Source organism: Syngnathus leptorhynchus, unplaced genomic scaffold, assembly GCF_054491065.1.
Source record: "Syngnathus leptorhynchus isolate UIUO unplaced genomic scaffold, UIUO_Slep HiC_scaffold_439, whole genome shotgun sequence".
NCBI classification, from domain to species: domain Eukaryota; kingdom Metazoa; phylum Chordata; class Actinopteri; order Syngnathiformes; family Syngnathidae; genus Syngnathus; species Syngnathus leptorhynchus.
Genome location: NW_028232381.1, coordinates 4,386 through 10,000, shown reverse-complemented (window position 1 = coordinate 10,000; position 5,615 = coordinate 4,386).

Below are 5,615 nucleotides of genomic sequence, written 5' to 3'. Positions count from 1 at the left end.
TCACCGAGGCACCCGCCTCCGGCGGGTGCCGAGTTCACCGGCCCCGAGCACCAGCGGTCAGCCACGGAGGGTGCTGGATCATCCATACTTCCATAGCTCCAGAGCTCCATAGCCCCGGAGCTCCATAGCCCCGGAGCTCCATAGCCCCGGAGCTCCAGAGCTCCATAGCCCCGGAGCTCCATAGCCCCGGAGCTCCATAGCCCCGGAGCTCCATAGCCCCGGAGCTCCATAGCCCCAGAGCTCCATACTTCCATAGCCCCAGAGCTCCATAGCTCCATACTTCCATAGCTCCAGCCGCGGAGGGTGCTGGCTGGTGGCTCCATAGCTCCATACTTCCATACTTGCAGCCACGGAGTTGGCTAAAATTGCACTAAGTGCGAAAGCCCATTCATTTACAACGGCGTGTCCGCCAGGCGGCGACATTTCCCCGTTACCGGTGGCTGCGCGGCGGGTGAGTGACAGAGCTTATCCGAGCGGCTGGAACTCTGCGCCGGCGTGGTCGAGCGTGAGGCCCCGGCCCTTTGGCTGCCTGGTACCTAAAACACTTCCATTGATCCAGCCACGGAGGGTGCTGGCTGGTGGCTCCATAGCTCCATAGCTCCATACCTCCAGAGCTCCAGAGCTCCATAGCACCAGAGCTCCATAGCTCCATAGCACCAGAGCTCCATAGCTCCATAGCACCAGAGCTCCATAGCTCCATAGCACCAGAGCTCCATAGCTCCATAGCACCAGAGCTCCATAGCTCCATAGCACCAGAGCTCCATAGCTCCATAGCACCAGAGCTCCATAGCTCCATAGCTCCAGCCTGGGTGGCTGGTGGCTCCATAGCTCCATACTTCCATAGCTCCAGTCAGAGAGTGTGCTAAAATTGCACTAAGTGCGAAAGCCCATTCATTTACAACGGCGTGTCCACAAGGCGGCGACATTTCCCCGTTACCGGTGGCTGCGCGGCGGGTGAGTGACAGAGCTTATCCGAGCGGCTGGAACTCTGCGCCGGCGTGGTCGAGCGTGAGGCCTCGGCCCTTTGGCTGCCTGGTACCTAAAACACTTCCATTGATCCAGCCACGGAGGGTGCTGGCTGGTGGCTCCATAGCTCCATAGCTCCATACCTCCAGAGCTCCAGAGCTCCATAGCACCAGAGCTCCATAGCTCCATAGCACCAGAGCTCCATAGCACCAGAGCTCCATAGCACCAGAGCTCCATAGCTCCATAGCACCAGAGCTCCATAGCTCCATAGCACCAGAGCTCCATAGCTCCATAGCACCAGAGCTCCATAGCTCCATAGCTCCATAGCACCAGAGCTCCATAGCTCCATAGCACCAGAGCTCCATAGCTCCATAGCACCAGAGCTCCATAGCTCCATAGCACCAGAGCTCCATAGCTCCATAGCACCAGAGCTCCATAGCTCCATAGCACCAGAGCTCCATAGCTCCATAGCACCAGAGCTCCATAGCTCCATAGCACCAGAGCTCCATAGCTCCATAGCACCAGAGCTCCATAGCTCCATAGCACCAGAGCTCCATAGCTCCATAGCTCCAGGGCTCCATAGCTCCAGGGCTCCATAGCTCCATAGCTCCAGGGCTCCATAGCTCCAGGGCTCCAGGGCTCCATAGCTCCATACCTCCAGAGCTCCATAGCTCCATACTTCCAGAGCTCCATAGCTCCATAGCTCCATACTTCCATAGCTCCAGCCGCGGAGGGTGCTGGCTGGTGGCTCCATAGCTCCATACTTCCATACTTGCAGCCACGGAGTTGGCTAAAATTGCACTAAGTGCGAAAGCCCATTCATTTACAACGGCGTGTCCGCCAGGCGGCGACATTTCCCCGTTACCGGTGGCTGCGCGGCGGGTGAGTGACAGAGCTTATCCGAGCGGCTGGAACTCTGCGCCGGCGTGGTCGAGCGTGAGGCCCCGGCCCTTTGGCTGCCTGGTACCTAAAACACTTCCATTGATCCAGCCACGGAGGGTGCTGGCTGGTGGCTCCATAGCTCCATAGCTCCATAGCACCAGAGCTCCATAGCTCCATAGCACCAGAGCTCCATAGCTCCATAGCACCAGAGCTCCATAGCTCCATAGCACCAGAGCTCCAGAGCTCCATAGCACCAGAGCTCCAGAGCTCCATAGCACCAGAGCTCCATAGCTCCATAGCACCAGAGCTCCAGAGCTCCATAGCACCAGAGCTCCATAGCTCCATAGCACCAGAGCTCCATAGCTCCATAGCACCAGAGCTCCATAGCTCCATAGCACCAGAGCTCCATAGCTCCATAGCACCAGAGCTCCATAGCTCCATAGCTCCAGGGCTCCATAGCTCCAGGGCTCCATAGCTCCATAGCTCCAGGGCTCCATAGCTCCAGGGCTCCAGGGCTCCATAGCTCCAGGGCTCCAGGGCTCCATAGCTCCATACCTCCAGAGCTCCATAGCTCCATACTTCCAGAGCTCCATAGCTCCATAGCGCCATACTTCCATAGCTCCATAGCTCCATACTTCCATAGCACCAGAGCTCCATAGCTCCAGAGCTCCATAGCTCCAGCCTGGGTGGCTGGTGGCTCCATAGCTCCATACTTCCATAGCTCCAGTCAGAGAGTTGGCGAAAATTGCACTAAGTGCGAAAGCCCATTCATTTACAACGGCGTGTCCACAAGGCGGCGACATTTCCCCGTTACCGGTGGCTGCGCGGCGGGTGAGTGACAGAGCTTATCCGAGCGGCTGGAACTCTGCGCCGGCGTGGTCGAGCGTGAGGCCTCGGCCCTTTGGCTGCCTGGTACCTAAAACACTTCCATTGATCCAGCCACGGAGGGTGCTGGCTGGTGGCTCCATAGCTCCATAGCTCCATAGCTCCATAGCTCCATAGCTCCATACTTCCATAGCTCCATACTTCCATAGCTCCAGACTTCCATAGCTCCATAGCTCCATAGCTCCATAGCTCCATACTTCCAGAGCGCCATAGCTCCATAGCACCAGAGCTCCAGAGCTCCATAGCTCCATAGCTCCATAGCCCCAGAGCTCCATAGCTCCATAGCTCCATAGCTCCAGAGCTCCATACTTCCATAGCTCCAGAGCTCCAGCCTGTCTGGTGGCTCCATAGCTCCATAGCTCCATACTTGCAGCCACGGAGCTGGCGAAAATTGCACTAAGTGCGAAAGCCCATTCATTTACAACGGCGTGTCCACAAGGCGGCGACATTTCCCCGTTACCGGTGGCTGCTTAGCGGGAGAGTGACAGAGCTTATCCGAGCGGCTGGAACTCTGGGCCGGCCTGGTCGAGCGGCTGGCCTCGGTAGTTGAGGTACCAGGGGCGGGCTGGGGAGCTCCAGGCGGGGCTTGTGAGAGAGTGTAGCCGAGCGGCTGGAACTCTGGGCCGGCGTGGTTGAGCAGCATGCCCGCGGAGGTGGCTCTTCCATAGGCACGGAGGGTGCTGGAGCTCCACACTTCCCTAGGCACGGAGGGTGCTGGAGCTCCACACTTCCATAGCTCCAGGCACGGAGGGTGCTGGAGCTCCACACTTCCATAGGCACGGAGGGTGCTGGAGCTCCATACTTCCATAGCTCCAGGCACGGAGGGTGCTGGAGCGCCACACTTCCATAGGCAGGGAGGGTGCTGGAGCTCCACACTTCCATAGGCACGGAGGGTGCTGGAGCTCCACACTTCCATAGGCAGGGAGGGTGCTGGAGCTCCACACTTCCATAGGCAGGGAGGGTGCTGGAGCTCCACACTTCCATAGGCAGGGAGGGTGCTGGAGCTCCACACTTCCATAGGCAGGGAGGGTGCTGGAGCTCCACACTTCCATAGGCAGGGAGGGTGCTGGAGCTCCACACTTCCATAGGCAGGGAGGGTGCTGGAGCTCCACACTTCCATAGGCAGGGAGGGTGCTGGAGCTCCACACTTCCATAGGCAGGGAGGGTGCTGGAGCTCCACACTTCCATAGGCAGGGAGGGTGCTGGAGCTCCACACTTCCATAGGCAGGGAGGGTGCTGGAGCTCCACACTTCCATAGGCAGGGAGGGTGCTGGAGCTCCACACTTCCATAGGCAGGGAGGGTGCTGGAGCTCCACACTTCCATAGGCAGGGAGGGTGCTGGAGCTCCACACTTCCATAGGCAGGGAGGGTGCTGGAGCTCCACACTTCCATAGGCAGGGAGGGTGCTGGAGCTCCACACTTCCATAGGCAGGGAGGGTGCTGGAGCTCCACACTTCCATAGGCAGGGAGGGTGCTGGAGCTCCACACTTCCATAGGCAGGGAGGGTGCTGGAGCTCCACACTTCCATAGGCAGGGAGGGTGCTGGAGCTCCACACTTCCATAGGCAGGGAGGGTGCTGGAGCTCCACACTTCCATAGGCAGGGAGGGTGCTGGAGCTCCACACTTCCATAGGCAGGGAGGGTGCTGGAGCTCCACACTTCCATAGGCAGGGAGGGTGCTGGAGCTCCACACTTCCATAGGCAGGGAGGGTGCTGGAGCTCCACACTTCCATAGGCAGGGAGGGTGCTGGAGCTCCACACTTCCATAGGCAGGGAGGGTGCTGGAGCTCCACACTTCCATAGGCAGGGAGGGTGCTGGAGCTCCACACTTCCATAGGCAGGGAGGGTGCTGGAGCTCCACACTTCCATAGGCAGGGAGGGTGCTGGAGCTCCACACTTCCATAGGCAGGGAGGGTGCTGGAGCTCCACACTTCCATAGGCAGGGAGGGTGCTGGAGCTCCACACTTCCATAGGCAGGGAGGGTGCTGGAGCTCCACACTTCCATAGGCAGGGAGGGTGCTGGAGCTCCACACTTCCATAGGCAGGGAGGGTGCTGGAGCTCCACACTTCCATAGGCAGGGAGGGTGCTGGAGCTCCACACTTCCATAGGCAGGGAGGGTGCTGGAGCTCCACACTTCCATAGGCAGGGAGGGTGCTGGAGCTCCACACTTCCATAGGCAGGGAGGGTGCTGGAGCTCCACACTTCCATAGGCAGGGAGGGTGCTGGAGCTCCACACTTCCATAGGCAGGGAGGGTGCTGGAGCTCCACACTTCCATAGGCAGGGAGGGTGCTGGAGCTCCACACTTCCATAGGCAGGGAGGGTGCTGGAGCTCCACACTTCCATAGGCAGGGAGGGTGCTGGAGCTCCACACTTCCATAGGCAGGGAGGGTGCTGGAGCTCCACACTTCCATAGGCAGGGAGGGTGCTGGAGCTCCACACTTCCATAGGCAGGGAGGGTGCTGGAGCTCCACACTTCCATAGGCAGGGAGGGTGCTGGAGCTCCACACTTCCATAGGCAGGGAGGGTGCTGGAGCTCCACACTTCCATAGGCAGGGAGGGTGCTGGAGCTCCACACTTCCATAGGCAGGGAGGGTGCTGGAGCTCCACACTTCCATAGGCAGGGAGGGTGCTGGAGCTCCACACTTCCATAGGCAGGGAGGGTGCTGGAGCTCCACACTTCCATAGGCAGGGAGGGTGCTGGAGCTCCACACTTCCATAGGCAGGGAGGGTGCTGGAGCTCCACACTTCCATAGGCAGGGAGGGTGCTGGAGCTCCACACTTCCATAGGCAGGGAGGGTGCTGGAGCTCCACACTTCCATAGGCAGGGAGGGTGCTGGAGCTCCACACTTCCATAGGCAGGGAGGGTGCTGGAGCTCCACAC